This window comes from Capricornis sumatraensis, chromosome 3 (assembly GCF_032405125.1).
Source record: "Capricornis sumatraensis isolate serow.1 chromosome 3, serow.2, whole genome shotgun sequence".
Taxonomy (NCBI): Eukaryota; Metazoa; Chordata; class Mammalia; order Artiodactyla; family Bovidae; genus Capricornis; species Capricornis sumatraensis.
In genome coordinates this window covers 109,266,038-109,284,339 of record NC_091071.1, presented here as the reverse complement: position 1 = coordinate 109,284,339, position 18,302 = coordinate 109,266,038, and the positions used below count along the sequence as shown (strand labels likewise).

The 18,302-nt window shown below is 40.6% G+C and overlaps 1 protein-coding gene across 1 annotated transcript in view; it reads right to left on the bottom strand.

The window, feature by feature from the left end:
• LYPD1 (LY6/PLAUR domain containing 1) overlaps positions 1–18,302 on the bottom strand; it is a 49,198-nt gene that overhangs the window by 23,356 nt on the left and 7,540 nt on the right. The gene's annotated exons all lie outside the window — the stretch shown is intronic.

Here is an 18,302-nt window from a genome sequence, read left to right as displayed (position 1 = left end):
AAGCTACAGTCAGCAAAACAGTGTGATATTGGCACAAAAACAGAAATATAGATCAATGGAACAGAATAGAAAACCCAGAAATAAGTCCATGCACCTATAGTCAATTAATCTAAGACAAAGGAGGCAAGACCACACAATGTTGGAAAGACAATCTCTTCAACAAATGGTGCTGGAAACACTGGACAGAACTGGACAGCCACAAGGAAAAAGTGAAATTAGATCATTCCTTAACTCTATACACAAAAATAAACTCAAAATGGATTAAAGACCTAAGTGGTAGACCAGACACTATAAAACTCTTACAAGAAAACATACGCAGAACACTCTCTGACATAAACCACATCAATATCATCTTCAATCCATCTCCCAGAATAATGGAAATAAAAGTAAAAATAAACAAAGTGGACCTACTTAAAACCCAAATGCTTTTGAACAGCAAAGGAAACAATAAACAAAACAAAAAGATAACCCACAGATGGGGAGAAAATATTTGCAAATGATATGACTGATAAGGATTAGCCTCCAAAATTTATAATCACCTTATGATAGTTAATAGCATCAAAACAAGCAACCCACTAAAAAAATGGGCAGAAGACCTGAATAGACATTTCTCTAAAGAGGACATACAGATGGCCAATAGGCACATGAAAAGATGTTCTATACTGCTAGTTATTAGAGAAGTGCAAGTCAAAACTACAATGAGATATCACCTCACACTGGTCAGAACAGCTATGATCAAAGAATCCATAGACAACAAATGTTGAAGAGGGTGTGGAGAGAAGGGAACCCTCCTGCACTGTTGGTGGCAATGTAAATTGGTACAGCCACTATGGAGTACAGTATGGAGGTTCCTTAAAAAATTAAAAATAGAGCTACCATATGACCCTGCAATCCTGCTCCTGGGCATATATCTAGAGAAAAGCATGGCCCCAAAAGATACATGCACCCTAGTGTTCGTTGCAGCACTGTTTACAGGAGCTAGGACATGGAAGTGAGGACATGTCTCCCGACAGAGGAATGAATGAACAAGATGTGGTACACCCATACATGAAATATTACTCAGCCATTAAAAAGAATGAAATAATACCTTTTGCAGCAACATGGATGGACCTAGACAGTGTCATACTGAGTGAAGTAAGTCAGACAGAGAAGAAGGAGGATAGTTAGGGACTCTGGGAAGGTCAGGTACACACTGCTGTATTTAAAATGGGATAACCAACAAAGACCTATTGTATAGCACATGGGCCTCTGCTCAATGTTATGTGCCAGTATGGATGAGAGGAGGGTTTTAGGGAGGGGGGAATGGATACATGTATATGTATGGCTGAGTCCTTTCACTGTTCACCTGAAACAATCACATTTTTAATCAACTATAGCCCAATACAAAATGCTTTTGTTTTAAAAAAAATTAAAATTATAGAAAGAAAGGTCTGCATGTCTTAAGAAAAACAGAAAGAATATCAAAATGAGCTCTCTGGGTTCCACGGGTGTCAAGGGTCCTTTACCAAAGATTCTGTTCGCTTTACAGGATTTGCAGAATCTTATCTATAATTTAAACACTTTTGAATTGAACTGTCTCTATAGAAAGTACATTTTTAACAGCATATACAAACTTTGCAGATGGCTTGGAATCTATGGGGGCGCGGACACAGCTTGAAGGGAAACTGAGAAAAGGTGAAGTTGGAGCCACTGCCTAAGTACTGTTTCTAGCGCAAGCAGGATGCAAGTTTGTTGAGCAGGACTTCCACTTAGTTAACCTATAGTTCTGTTCTATTTAAAGCCAAAACCCTGTCCCACGGTCCTTTCTTCAGCGTCTCCAATATAACCAGAAGTCACCTCAGTTGTGTAAGAAGCCACTTTAGTTTTAGTGGGTTATGTCTTCTGTAATATCCATATTTTAACGGTGGTGAATCGAGATAATTGCTTGGGCTTCATTGTTCTTACTTTCTGTTTTCAAGGGAACCTCTTAAGGTACAGTATAAATATTGATGTGGTAACTTGTTTCCCCTCTGAGCATAATTATAGTTTTCTAGATGTACTTTCAGGAATTTTCTGGTTTTCTAAGTCTTCTTAAAAACATCAAAGCTGAGAAGGAATAAGTTAATAATTTGGTTTTGTTCAGAAAATACCGTTTTGAAATGCATTTATATTGCCAAAGAGATAATGTGGGAGTTAAAGTGGCAACATCACTTACAAAGAAGATATTTGATAATATGAGGGGCTATTGTTCAGTTCTTTTTCTGATGCATTATTTTTTGACCTACCAAAATGTTCACTTAGGCTCAGAAATCCCATTCATGGTTGCTGGCAAACACAATGGGAAATATTTGATCATAAGCTAAGCAAAGGGAGTTTCAATAATAAAGTGAACTTGTTGGTCATTTTACCAATGAACATCATCTGGGAAGAATTATACTCATTGTAATGTAAAGAAATACTACTGGGCTAAGTGCCAGAGATCAGGGTATTGCATTAATTTTTCCCATCAAGTTCTGGGTCTTAAAGAAGGCTTGATCTTCTCATTTATAGACCCCAGTTCCTTGTCTCTGAAATGGGGTGGAGGAAGCTGATGTGAATAAAGTCCAAGTTTCATTTTGCTTCTGACACAATTCTGTATCCAGTGGAAAGAACATGAATGCTGGAATCCAACAGACCTAGACTGGAATGCTTGCTGGAGAAAACTGAACAATGCACTTAACATTTAATTTCTCTAAGCAATAGTTTATCCTCTTGAAAAGAGAAAACTAAACCATTAAAAAATATAAATATATTTTTATATAAAAAATGAGTTATTTCTCTAATTCATTATAAAATAACTCAGAGTTTAAAAAAATGAAGATTAAGAGGATGATGCATGCAAAGCACCTATGACCAAACTAGCCCACAGTATATGCCTAAGAAACATCAACTTCCTGGGCTTGAGGGTTTTTCTGTTTTTTGTCTATTTGTTAACTAAAAATGCATAGCTACAATGGAGAAGTTATAGAGAGAACTGGGAGATGGAAAATTCAAGATGACTTTGGACTATCTTATCTTGTAGTACTCCAAATAAGGAAGTGCTCAAAAAAGGATGGGGCATGTTGAAAGGACACAAAAATCAACCTTCCAGTGGACAGCTGGAGCAGTTTGAACAACAAAAGTAACAAAGGTACTATATATTAGAATCCATGGAATAAAGTGAATACCCATAAGCTCACTCTGATATAAATAATAAATAAATATTTCAAAGAGAAGGGTCAGCTCTTCCTTACAAAATAATTCCAAGTAATAAATGCAGAAGTAAGAGAGAAACAGAAATTAAGATTGCACTACTGCATGCTAGGGGCTTCCCAGGTGCCTCTAGTGGTAAAGAATCCGCCTGCCAATGCAGGAGACATAGAGATGCAGGTCTGATCCGTGGGTCAGGAAGATCCCCTGGAGGAGGGCATGGCAACCTACTGCAATATTCTTGCCTAGAGAATCCCATGGGCAGCGGAGCCTGGTGGGCTACAGCCCAAAAACGAAGATCATGGCAGCCCGTCCCATCACTTCATGGCAAATAGATGGGGAAAAAAATAGAAACAGGGATAGACTTTATTTTCATGGGCTCCAAAATCACTGCGGACAGTGACTGAAGCCATGAAATTAAAAGATGTTTATTCCTTGTAAAAAAAGCTATGACAAAGCTGCTGCTGCTGCTGGTAAGTCGCTTCAGTCGTGTCCAACTCTGTGCGACGCTATAGACGGCAGCCCACCAGGCTCCCCCGTCCCTGGGATCCTCCAGGCAAGAACCCTGGAGTGGGTTGCCATTTCCTTCTCCAGTGCATGAAAGTGAAAAGTGAAAGTGAAGTCGCTCAGTCGTGTCCGACTCTTAGCAACCCCATGGACTGCAGCCTACCAGGCTCCTCCATCCATGGGATTTTCCAGGCAAGAGTACTGGAGTGGGGTGCCATTGACAAACCTAGACAGCATATTAAAAAAAAGAGAGAGAGAGAGACATCCCTTTGCCAACAAAGGTCTGTATAGTCCAACTATGGTTTTTCCAGTAGTCATGTATGAATATGAGAGCTGGGCCATAAGGATGGCTGAGCGTTGAAGAACTGATGCTTTTCAACTGTGGTGACTCTAGAGAAGACTCTTGAGAGTCCCTTGGACTGCAAGGAGATCCAACCAGTCAATCCTAAAAGAAATCAGTCCTGAGTATTCACTGGAAGGACTGAAGCTGAAGCTCTAAATCTTTGGTCATCTGCTGCGAAGAACTGATTCATTTGAAAAGACCCTGATGCTGGGGAAGATTGAAGACAGGAGAACTGGGTAGCAGAGGATGAGATGGTTGGATGGCATCATCAACTCAATGGACATGAGTCTGAGAAAACTCTGGGAGATAGTGAAGGACAGGGAAGCCTGGCTTGCTGCAGTCCATGGGGTTGAAAAGAGTCAGACATGACTAAGCCACTGAACAACAACCCACTGGTAGATGCTAAAATTATTGAACAAAGTTTGAGGGCAAAGAGTTTCAAATTATCTTCTTTAAATAATGTATTAGTTAACAAAGGAGAAACAGTCATTTTACAGTGGAGAAGCCCAGAAAACCATTTAATTAAGTGGTTAAAGTTAACATCACCAGCAGCAAGACATACTGACATCACACATCCCTTGATGTGATGCACAGAGAAGCGATGGAACATCCCTTTTGAGTATTCTTGTTCCCTCATTCTGATCATAAAAAGACATCAGGCCAACCTAAATTGAGGGACAGTGTACAAAAAGCTGACCAATCCTCTTCAAAACAGTTATGACTCCAAAAGACACACGTACACCAATGTTCATAGCAGTATTATTCACAATGGCCAAGATATGAAACAACTCCACTGACATGAATGGATAAAGAAGATGTGGTATACATACTAGGGTACAAAATAAGTCTTGAAAATTTAAGAATATAGACATTATCTCAGACATCTTTTCTGACCACAACAGTATGAAACTAGAAATCAATCACAGTGAGGGGGGAGAGAAAAAATAATTACATGGAGACTAAAGAACGTTCTACTAAAAATACCACAATAGGTCAACAATGAAATCAAAGAGAAAATAAAAATACCTTGAGAAAAATGACAATGAAAACACAACCATAGAGCATCTATCAGAAGCTTATGGAAGTACTTCTTAGAGGGAAGTTCATAGCAATGCAGGCCTTCGTCAAAAAACAAGAAAATTTTCAAATAAACAACCTAACTTACCACTTAAAAGAATTAAAAAAGGAAGTACAAACAAAACCAAAAGTCAGTAGAAGGAAGAAAATAAAGCTCAGAGAGAAATTAAATAGATTAAAAAATGACAGGAAAAAATCCATAAAACCAAGAGCTGGTTTTTTGAAAGGATAAACAAGATTGACAAACCTCTGGCCAGGCTCACAAAGCAAAGAGAGAGAACTCGAATAAAGATAAGAAGTGAAAAAGGAGAAATCTCAACCAATCCTGCAGAAATACATAAAACCATAGGGAATATTGTGAATAATTTATATGTCAACAAATTTGACAACCTAGAAGAAATGGATAAGTTTCTAGAAACATACAGTCCACCAAAATTGAATCAAGAAGAAATAGATAATTTGAACAGACTGATCACTAGAAGTGAAATAGAATGAGTAATTTAAAAGCTCCCCACACACAAAAGTCTAGAACCAGATGGCGTCACAGGTGAGTTCCATCAGATAGAGAAGTGGTATCAATCCTTTTCAAAACACTGAAGATGAGGGGATACACCCAAAGACATTCTATGAAACCATTACCACCCTGATTCCAAAACTAGACAAGACTTCACTAAAAAATAAAAAATTACAGGCCCGTATCTTTGATGAATATAGATGCAAAAATTCTCAACAATAGCCAGCTAAACCAGCAATACATTAAAAAGATCATACACCATGACTGGGTGGGCTTCATCCCAAATTCATCAAGGATGGTTCAACATATGCAAATCAACGTGATGTGCTAGCGAAACAAAAGACAAAAACCACATCATCATCTCAATAGATGCAGAAAAAGCATCTGACATAATTCAACACCAATTCATGATAAAAACACCAAAGTTGGTCTAGACAGGACATATCTCTAAATCATAAAAACTACTTATGAAAAACCCACAACCAATACAATACTCTACAGTGAAAAGCTGAAAGCCTTCTTGTTAAAATCTGAAACAAGTCAAGGATGCCCACTCTCACCTCTTCTATTCGACATAGAATTGGAGGTCCTAGTCACAGCAATCAGACAAAAAAAAAAGAAATAAAAGGTATCCAAATTAGAAGAGAAGAAGTAAAACTGTCATTGTATGCAGATGATATGATATCATATAGAGAAAACCCTAAAGACTACAAACTATCAGAACCGATAAATTCAGAAAGGTGGCAGGATACAAGACTGACATACTGAAATTGGTTGCATTTATTTACACCAACAATGACATACCAGAAATGGAATTTAAAAATCAATACCTTTCAAAATCTAACTCTAAACAATAAAATACTTAGGAACAAAGCAGACCAAGGATGTGAAAGACTTACATGTTGAGAACTATAAAACATTAATAAACTGAAGATGATTCAAAGAAATAGAAAGGTATCCCATGTTCTCAAACTGGAAGAAGTAAGACAGTTAAAATTATATTATCTAAAGCAATTTACAGATTTAATGTGAATCCTATCAGATTACCCATGACATATTTGTTCTATTCATGAAGTATGTGTGGTCAGTCATGTCCCACTCTTTGCAATCCCATGAGCTGTAGCTGGCCAGGCTCCTCTGTTCATGGAATTTTCCAGACAGGAATACTGGAATGGGTTGCTATTTCCTTCTTCAGGGGATCTTCCCCACCAAGGGACTGAACTCACATCTCCTACATTGCAGGTGTATTCTTTACTGCTGAGCCACTGGGGAAGCCCTCTACTCATGGAACTAGAACAAATAACTCTAAAATTCATCACTTCAGTTGCTCAGTTGTGTGTGACTCTTTGCAACCCCCTGAACTGCAGCATGCCAGGTCTCCCTGTCCACCACCAACCCCCAGAGTCCACCCAAACCCATGTCCATTGTGTCGGTGATGCCATCCAACCATCTCATCCTCTGTTGTCCCCTTCTCCTCCTGCCATCAATCTTTCCCAGCATCAGGATCTTTTCAAATGAGTCAGCTTTCTGCATCAGGTGGCCAAAGTATTGGAGTGTCAGCTTCAACATCAGTCCCTCCAATGAACATCCAGGACTGATCTTTAGGATGGACTGTTTGGATCTCCTTGCAGTCCAAGGGACTCTCAAGAGTCTTCTCCAACACCACAGTTCAAAAGCATCAATTCTGCACTCAGCTTTCTTTATAGTCCAACTCTCACATCCATACATGACTACTGGAAAAACCATAGCCTTGACTAGACGGACCTTTGTTGGCAAAGTAATATCTCTGCTTTTTAATATGCTGTCTAGGTTGGTCATAGCTTTCCTTCCAAGGAGCAAGTGTCTTTTAATTTCATGGCTGCAATCACCATCTGCAGTGATTTTGGAGCCCAGAAAAATAAAGTCTGACACTGTTTCCACTGTTTCCCCATCTATTTGCCATCAAGTGATGAGACCAGATGCCATGATCTTCGTTTTCTGAACACTGAGCTTTAAGCCAACTTTTTCACTCTCCTCTTTCACTTTCATCATATGGGACCATAAAAGACCCAGAATTACTAAATCAATTCTGAGAAAATAAGAGCAAATCATGAGGCAGGTAATACTACAAAGCCACAGTAACCAAAACAGCATAATACTCGTACAAAACAGATATATGGATCAATGGAACAGAGCACCCAGAAATAAAGCAACAAACCTGTGGTCAATTAACCTTCAACAAAGGAGGCAAGAATATACATTGGGAAAAAGACAGTCTCTTCAGCAAGTGGTATTAGAAAAGTTGGACAGCCACATGTACATCAATGAAGTTAAAACACACCTTCGCACCATACACAAAAGTAAACTCACAATGGCTTAAAAACTTAAACATAAGATGTGGCATGATAGAACTCCTAGAAGAAAGCATAGGTAAAACATTCTCTGACATAAATCATACCAATGTTTTCCTAGGTCAGTCTCCCAAGGCAATAGAAATAAAGCAAAAATAAACAAATGTGACCTAATCAAACTTACAAGCTTTTATACAGCAAAAGAAACCATAAACAAAAAGACAACCTACAGACTGGTAGAAAATATCTGCAAATGATGTGACTAACAAGGGCTTAATTTCTAAAATATACAAACAGCTCATACAACTTGACGACAACAAAAACAAACCCATCAAAAATTCGGCTGCTGCTGCTACTGCTAAGTTGCTTCAGTCGTGTCCGACTCTGTGCAACCCCATAGATGGCAGCCCACCAGGCTCCCCCGTCCCTGGGATCCTCCAGGCAAGAACACTGGAGTGGGCTGCCATTTCCTTCCCAACGCAGGAAAGTGAAAAGTCAAAGTGAAGTCACTCAGTCGTGTCCGACTCTTCGCGACCCCATGGACTGCAGCCTACCAGGCTCCTCCATCTGTGGGATTTTCCAGGCAAGAGTACTGGGGTGGGGTGCCATTGCCTTCTCCAAAAAATGGGCAGAAGAGCTAAATAGATATTTCTCCAAAGAAGACATACAGATGGCCAACAGGCACATGAAAAGATGCCTAACACTGCTAATCATTAGAAAAATGCAAGTCAAAACTACAATGAGGTATTACCTCACTCTGGTTAGAATGGTTATCATTAAAAAGTCTACAAATAACAAATGCTGGAGAGGATGTGGAGAAAAGGGAACCTTCCTGCACTGTTGGTGGGAATGTAAACTGGTACAGCCACTATGAAAAACAGTATGGAGTTTCCTCAGAAAACTAAAAATAGAGTTACCTTATGATCGGCAATCCTACTCTTGTGTGCATATCCAGACAAAACTATAATTCAAAAAGATAAACACACCCCTATGTCATAGTAGCACTAGTTAGAATAGCCAAAATATAGAAACAACCTAGATGTCCATTCACAGATGAATGGATTAAGAAGATATGGTACAAACATACAATGGAATATTACTCAGCATGAAAATAATGAAATAATGCCATTGGCAGCAACGTGGATGGACCAGGAGATTATCAGACTAGTGAAATCAGAAAGAGACAAATACCATATGATATCACTTGTATCTAAAATATGACACAAATTGAACCTGTTAATGAAACAGACTCACAGACATAGAGAACAGGCTTGTGGCCAAAAGGGAGGAGGCTGGGGAATGGATGGAATGGGAAGTTGGGGTTAGCAGCTGTAAACCTTTATATACAGAATGGATGGATAAATAACAAAGTCCTACTGTATACCACAGAGAATTATATTCAATATCCTCCGATAAGCCATAGTGGAAAAGAATATTTAAAAAGGAATGTATATGTGTTTAAAAAAGAGAAGAGACAAACACAGAATGGAATATTACCAGCCATTAAAAAGAATGAAATAATACCATTTTTTGGCAGCATGGATGGACCTAGAGATTTGTCATACTAAGTGAAGTAAGTTATAAAGAGAGAGGCAAGTGCCATAATGACATTACTTACATGTGGAAATCTAAAAAACAGTACAAATGAACTTACTTACAAAACAGAAACAGACTCACAGACAGAAAACAAAGTTATGATTACCGCAGGGGAGAGGGATAAACTGGGAGCATGGGATTAACAGATGCGTCCTACTATATAAACAAGGATTTACTGCACAGCACAGGGAACTATATCAATATCTTGTAATAAAGTATAATGGAAAATAGCTGAAAAAAGAATACACACACACGTATATGTAACCAAATGACTTTGCTGTATTCCTGAAATTAACACAATCAACTGTACTTCAATGAAAAAGGAAACTGCTAAGATCACAAAAGACAAAGAAAGGATGAGGAACTGGTAACTGAGATAAGAGGAGAATATGGAGACAGGATCATGAAATGCAACGTGGGATCCTAGAGAGGATACTGGTACAGAAAAAGGAAAAATGAACGGAATCCAATACTAACCGTGGTTGAATTAATAGTGTGGCACCAATGTTAATTTCTTAGTTTTGATCATTGTACCATGGTGATGCTAGTTATTATTATTAGCAGAAACTGGATGAAGGGTATATGGAAACTCTCTACTACTTTGGCAGCCTTTCTGCAAGTCTCAAATTATTTCAAAATAGAAAGTTTTCATAGAAGATACTAGTATGGATGAGGGAGAAGTCTATGTCGTTTTTCTATGTTCTACCCAAACAAATGCTTCAGTGAAACATGACTGGCCACTGTTCATGCTGATAACCAGTCCAGTGAGTGTGTAGATCTATGTAGGTGAGAGACGTAGCCCCAAATATCTGTGTTCTTTGACTACTTCCTTCTCACCTCAAAGACCTTGATGGCTCCAGAAATGACTATTTTTCAGTGTGATGGGCTTGAGGGAAGGTTACTGGCAGGGGTGGAGGCGGGGTTGGGGGGGTGGTTTTCCTTCTATTCCAATGTTCCCTCAACTAGTGCAACTCCTGGCTTCCCTAGACCTCAAGTCCCTTTTCCCCAAAGGAGGCAGAGTGACATATCTGCCCGGTTAACTTAGGAAGAATAAACTGGGCACGTGTTGCCCAGCCTCTTCCTTGTCCCTCATAGCAAACAGGTGTTCTGCCCTGCTCCCCAGGGCAAACAACTTCCCTCCCTGGCTTTGTTTGACTGGGTAAACCAGCTAATTTGAAGAAGCTAATTTAGAAACCTGTTTGACTTTTGCCCCAAAGCTAGTCCGTCCAACCTAGTCTTTCTCAGTAACAATGGTGATGTTTTGGGCCTTCTCTGCCTAGTTCCTTTCTTTCTCAGTTTGCTCAGAACCTGGGTAAGAAAGAAGGCTGATAACCCTTGGGTGCCCTCTAAACCCCACCAGGTTCTATCTGACCCAGTTTACATAGTGTCCTAGAACTTAACTCTATGGTGATTCTCTGCAGGATGGGGAAGTACTTTCCAACTCATCTTCTGCTCCAAATAGCCTCTGGACCTTGAGAATCAGAAACAAAAACCACTTAACATTGCTTTTGTTGAGTGAGTCAAGCTGAATCAGGGCAGAAAAAGGACCTGGCATATTGTGTATTCCCTTCACCTCCACACACATACATTGATACATGCAACTTTGGGGAGTCCCAGAGAGTGTGGGACTACAGTTCTACTATGACCTACTTGCTATAAGCATGCTTTCCAACCACATAAGTTATTTTCCTAATTTTCTCACTTTAGTCTCTGCCCCAATGGAAAGCATGCATCTTCTCTTCTTTATGGACTATCATTCATGAATCTTTTCCTCTGCTCTCTTTGCTGGTACAGAGATGAAAATTCCTAAAGACAGCCTTTAATAGCCCATTACTTTTCACCCCATGTTATATAATTTAGTTTTAAAGTCAAACTTCAATGGCAAACTGCTTCTTGTGTGAATGCCCATCTGGGAGTAAGACTAATCTTCCCCTACTCGAAAAATAACCAACACTTACTGCACTGGAGTTATGATTACATTACAATAAATATTCCATGCAGGATTAGGAACAGCTCCTCAAAGAAAAATGCTTGGGAACGGGTAATTGGAATGAACTATATGCATTTTCAGTGAGTTTTGAAAGAAACTGGGAGAAAAAAGATCTTCGATTTGTTCTCAAGTATTTTTTTTTTTCTTAAAGAGCACTGTGCAAGAAATTTTGATAGTCTCTGCGTTCTAATGGGGACATCTTGGGAAGAAGATGCTCATTTATATGAACTTGTGCCTCGTTACTGCCACGATGGGCACCATTCATCAGACATAAAGGCAGGAGGAGACCTGGGAGGTAGACGTTTCCTGGACATCTGTGTTCTGACTCCTAAGTACTTTTCCTTTGCTGTGGATGTGAATATTTTTCTTTTCTTTTTTTTTTTTTTTATATTGTCACCTTGTTTATTTAATTTATTTTTTTTTTTAGTCTTTTTTTTTTTAAATCCAAAGAAGCCACCCTCCACTGGAGTTGCAGATTACCACAGGAACCAAATAAGAATGCTAACAGTCCATTTTTTAAAGGCCTAAGAAAAAGAGGAAGTGACAAAGTCTGCACAGTACATCTGTCCTGATGCCTGGCCATTGAGGGGAGCCCCAAAGCACCCCTCTGATCCCCTCCAAGAGTAAAAACAAACGTGTCTGTTTGAACAACAGCCACATCATCAAGAAAACAGACATGAAACAAGATAATGCAAGGACCTTCTTTTTCCACATAATAGGAATGTGTTAACTTCATTATTCAGAAGCCTTTGATTTTGTTGTTGAGTATAATTTTCAAGGCTGTTAACCACTGATGCCAACTTAATTATGGCACACAAGCAACCCACCCATAATGGATGATGCCAACTGTTAGTTTTACTTGAGTCTCACATTAGATGTGGACTTCTCTGCTCATTTATAACTTTCTGAGCCAGGAAGGCTTCTGTAGACACTTGCTTTTCCTCAGTTAGCGCCTCTGTTCCCCAGTTTGCCTGGGGGGTTGAGGGAACAGATCTTTATGACTCACTATCCTAGTGTCAACAGTGCCTTCAATGATTTATGAAACCAGCCTCTTGCATTTTTAACCTTGAAGTCCTTCTGATTATCATTCTCAAAGGGCAACATTACCATCAAGGGGCCCAAAGATTAATAATCAGTTCTGTGCATACAGATTTACCCAAACTAGGAACAACAGAGTCCTTGATGGCAAAATGGCTCTAGGTGCAATGATTCAAGAACATCGAAGCATTTAACCCAAGGCACCCTTGTAGTTTTCTCCATGAACCACCATTCTCTCCTGTGGAAATATCCTCACACTAAAATTTATACTCTTCTATCTCATCATTCAGTGAGCCAAAATTCCAAACTGTCACCCACAGCTTGAACAAAAAGTCAGGACATCATTTGCTAGCACATGTGCTCTTTTCCTTTCCCAAAATGTGACAGTTGGGGCCTTCCCCAGTGGTCCAGGAGTTAAGACTGTGTGCATCCGATGTAGGGGGCACAGGCTCGACCTTTGGCTTGGGAACGAAGATTCTGCATACCACAAGGTGTGGCCAAAAAAAAAGTGACAGTGATTCATGAATGGAGGTCCTCTGATAATGCATTTCAATGCTGGTTTTAGGCAAAAGAGTGAGTAACGTTAAGGAGAGTGCCTTCAGTGATTTATGAAGCCAGGCTCTTGCATTTTTACCCTTGAAGTCCTTCTGATTATTGTTCTCAAAGGGCAACATTAACGTCATGGGGCCCAAAGATCTCAGGCATACAGATTTACCTCGGTGGCAAAACGGCTCCGGTGGGGGGTGGGGTGGCACTGGAAGCACCGTGCTTGACTCTTTCCAATTTTGTGCAAGGATTCTTCAGAAAGTGATTTGGCAGACACTGACAGTTGTCCACCCCATAGTCACCCGCTGCTTTCTTCCTTTACAACAAATAATGGCCACAAGACAGCATTCAGATCAATGAAAGATCAAGAGAAGTATCTCCGAGGGAATGTGAAAAGAGAGATTTTGCTTTGTCGGTAAAAGGAAAAGCTGAAGATAAAAGCTCCTTGGTGCTATCCCTTTCCTTTAATTGAATACAAGCAGTCACTTTGTGACCAAGAGTCAATTAGCCTATGGACAGAAAACCAACGCTTAGGAAAATGGAGAAAATCTTTAATGTCTTTGATGACATCACTGAGTTGTGGAAACAACCCCAGGACAGCCTACTCCTGGACAATCTTGTTAGGCAAACAATACCTACTTTTATGGGGTTTATGTCTCTGTTATCTGACACTGAAGACATTCTTAAGTGGCACAGAAAGTGAGGTCCAGGTGGAGGTAAGAACTAAAGGAATCTGGCAACAGCAGTGGCTGATTAATGCTCTTTTGAAACTATGACCTATAGGCGAACAAGAGGAGTAGACCAAAATGCTTTCTCAGTGCATGAAGCTATTGCAGTCAGAACTTCTTCGAACTTCCACATAAGAATGGCATCCAGGTTTTATGACAATGATATTAATGATATTCAACAAACAGGGCAAGAACACAAACAATTAGTTCTTAGAGCCAAGTTAAATAATTTAAGTGCAGGACAGACCACAGGAGAGCAAAAACATAGTCGTCTTTTCCTGCTTCTCTCTGTGGTTTAATTTTCTGAAATTAAATGGTTTAGAAGTACATCCCCCAGCTGGAAGTCTGGATGACCTCTGCCTTGCGGGACATCTTCAGATGTATTTTCAATTTGCATCTCCTGTGTGGGAGAGGCCTGGTGGGAACAGAGGTTTGTTGAGGGAATATGACTACGCGGGAGGACTGGTTTTCTTCCTAAGGGAGTTCATAACCAAGGTGGATCTCGATGTACTGGAGTTCCACATAACTCATACCTCTAGCTGATGGAATTGGCTGGATGGTCACCTGTCCCCAACGGGCTTGACTACCAAGTTAGCTGAATGTTGTAGGAGTTGGGGTGTGTGGTTTCCAGAAAACATGCTTATTCAAAGCACGGCCAGATCAGACTTAAAAGCTGACACCCAAGAAAAACTGGGGTGCACTGCACTTCAGAGCTGTTTCTTATATGCCATTAATGGGCATGTAGACCATTTCAAGTGTAATGAGAAAGCCAATAGTATACTCAACTCTGTTCTTTTCTTCTTATGATAAGAGATTTAAGCCCCCTCGTTTTTTGTATAATACTTCTAAAATACCAATAGATAAATTATTTATTTTAGTTTGAAACTCGATTTTTCAAGCATACTTATTCAGCAAATATTTCTGGGGTGTCTACATAGCAGTGAGTGAGTGGAAGTGTCTGTGCATGAAAGGAGACAGGGAGAAGGTAGGGGGAGAAAGAGAGAGGCAGAGGGGAAGGAAGAGGTGGGTACTGTGCTCGGGAGCTCTGGGCGCAGGAATGAGCACCAGACATGGATGCTAGTGAATGAAGCTACAATCCAATTCCATTAGGAACAGATACTCTAAAATCCGAAAGGATCCATGCCGTGCAAACTGCTGGCTGGAGATCGTCAGAGCATCCCTCTGTCATCCTCTCATCACCAAGGTCAATACTAGAAGCGCAGGCACAGGTAGGCAGGGCCCCGTTGGCTTGTACACACAGACCCAGGTTTTACAACAAAGTTGGTTTAGTCTCTCTGGCTCTTAACCTGCTCTTATGTAAAACATCTGCTTCTGACTTGCTTGCTTCTTTTTCTCCCTTCCAACAGCCTGGGACAGGCTGAGAAGAATAATGTTCGGCCTTTATAAAGAAAGTCAGCGAACTCTTCCCTCTCTGGGTGTGGGCCCCACCTGCCCACAGCCTTTCCTTCTGAAGCTACAGAAATTCTCAAAAGAATCTCACAGCTGGCTTTGAAGCCAAGATCCATCTGGACGGCCTCATGGGGTGGATAACTAGTCAACCTGCTTGCCTCTTGCTATTTCTGTATTGGTTTTCTGAAGTTATGGGAAACCCAAGTGGTTTGCTAGCTTTTACATAAGTGACAAAACAGTACAGGATCCCCATCACCCAGCATCACTTTCAAGACACCTGCTCACACCGGTGCTCTTTGAAGCAGCCTCAGCGCACACTCAGGGCAAGTACAGTGTGCGTGGACCACAGTGCGCGGAGGGCCACACCGGGGACCACATGCCCCGGCACGCTTTCTACCAATCTTCCGCTCTCGCCAACAAGTCCAACAAACAGAAAAACATAAAAAGCTATTGTCCATGTCCACTGAAAAATGAAATGCACTGGACCAAGTATCACAACTTCTTTAAAATAATACAACACTTCATCATTTTCGCATCTGGATCTCCTGGTTTTTGTAAAGTCATAAAGCTCACAATCAACGTCATGAACCATCACTGCTTTATTCTACTAAAATATACTGTTGGGGCAGGGGGAAGCAATTGCTTACAAACTCTTTACGGTTTCACCTTATTGAAAGCACTTAATTCAGTTCATCTACTGCACTGCTTTGGACTGTTGCAAGCAATCAGAACACTGGAAGCCATTTATTAATAAGGGAACATGCAGTATAATTCTGGCTTGTGAAACAAGTTCCTGAATCACAATGTAGCCACGGCCCCAAATTTACCATGGATAGAAGGAATTAGGAACATATATCATAATTCTTTTGTTTACTGCAGCCTGACTCATCACAGATTTGATTGAAGATCCTATGTTCTAGATATGGCCTTTCATAAAATGCCCGGGGGAGGAGGAAACACATTGTCCTCTACCAGCAATTCTCTTAGCCCCGAAAGACAATCCCTGTACCACTAGGCAAAGACGTATTCAGCTTAGTCTCAGAGAAGGAAATAACAGAAGAAACTCACACCTTCTAAAGGGGTAAACAGTTATGCCTACATAAAGCTTTCATTAGTGATTTGGTATGGGGGAAAAATGGATAGACTTGCACATGTTTACGAAGTATGCATGGTAGATGATAAAACCACACCAGAACTGCATCTCCTTAGCCAAAATCTCTCCCCAGAATGCTTCTCCCCCTGCTCTACCCTCAGGCCTTCTCAAGGAAAGAACGAGGGGCTGGACTGACCAAACTGTTTAGGCAGGCCCTCAGAAAAGGAAACTTTCTGTGCCCAGGTAACCTCTTCTTTGCAATTATAAATGAAGATCTCTTCTAGCTTAAGTGATGCAGGATGCTTGAGGGCTGTGGTCTATGGAGGACGCCAGATGTTGGGATGGGCAGCTGAGATCACGGATAAGAGCTTCTAGTATCAGTCATAGCCCACCCAGATCCCTGAGGATTCTTGTGGCTAACAGCTAATTCAAGGCAAAAAGAGAAGAGGGTGGCAGAGAATGAGATGGCATCACCAACTCAATGGACATGAACCTGAGCACTATCCAGGAGATAGTGAAGGACAGGGAAGCCTGGTGTAGCGCCACAGAGAGTCGGACAAGGACACGACTGAGGACTGAACAACAGGGAAAAGTCAATTAACCCTTTAACAGACGGCAATGATGTGGAGGCAACGGATGGGGAGCCCAGTGCTGAGCACGGAACAGATTCTTGATGATTATGAATTGCCCTATGGCTTCCTGAGACAGCTTGCTCTTAGCACAGGTTTTCAGTTCAACGTAGCAATTTGGCTAATTAGCCCACGGAATTCCAGGTTCACAATCATGCCCTCTCCTACCCCATCTCACCCCACCCCATTCTATAGTTTAGAACTTGTCAAGCCGGAGTTTTCCTTTCGACCTCTGCAAAGCAAGAGGAAAACTGCACTTCAAAAGGGGGTGTGAAATGGATGCACCTTGAAAACATTCTTCTAAGTGAAAGAAGCAATCATAGAAAAACACAGATTGTGTGAATCCATTTATATGAAATGTCCAGGATAGGCAAATAAGAGAGACACAGAGTAGATTAGTAGCTCTCAGATTAGTGACAGCTAAAGGGTACAGGATTTCTTTTTGGGGTGAAAATGTTCTGGAATTAGACATATATCTGGTATTAGATTATTTTCACAACTCTGCAAATATACTAAAAACAATCAATTTTATGTGCTAAAACAGGGGTCCCCAATCTCTGGGATCTAATGTCTGATGTTCTATGGTGGAGCTAATATAATAATAATAGAAATAAAGTGCACAATAAAAGTAATGCCCTGGAATCATCCTGAAACCACCAACTCCCACCCTGGTCTGTGGAAAAGTTGTCTGCCACAAAATCAGTCCCCGATGCCAAAAAGGCTGGGGACTGCAGCTCTAAAAGGATGAATTTTATGATAAATTATATCTCAATAAAATTGTAATTAAAAATACAAAAAGAAAAACAAATGACATTAGAATGATTGAAAAAAAAATTCCCAGGGAAGGGAAGGACTTGAATTTCAGTCCCGCCTGCAGTGTGGTCCTTTGCAAACTGCTGAATCTCTCTGCATCTGAGATCCACCAACCATCAAGTGAATATATTATCTCACTGTGGACCTTCCAGGCTAATTGTGAGGATCCTATTTTAAGGAGTTAAGAGTTAAATGCAAGGACTCCGTCAGTCCGAGAAAGTGTGTAGAGTTAAGCCAGGTTATCTGGGCCAGCCTTCAGAGGCAGCTATGGAGAGTGAATGAAGCAACTCCTGGTGAGAATTCCTGCAGGTTTCCACCTTTAGAATTGGTACCTTAAGGTGACTAGACTGCCAGCATTCCTCACTGCCCTGCTGTATCTCATAAGACGACGGGTGACTTGTTTTGGCATATAACAGGGGAGGAAGCTAAGCCCCTGGGACGTGCAGTAACTGAGTAACCTCTTCAAAGTTCCTGGGAAGCC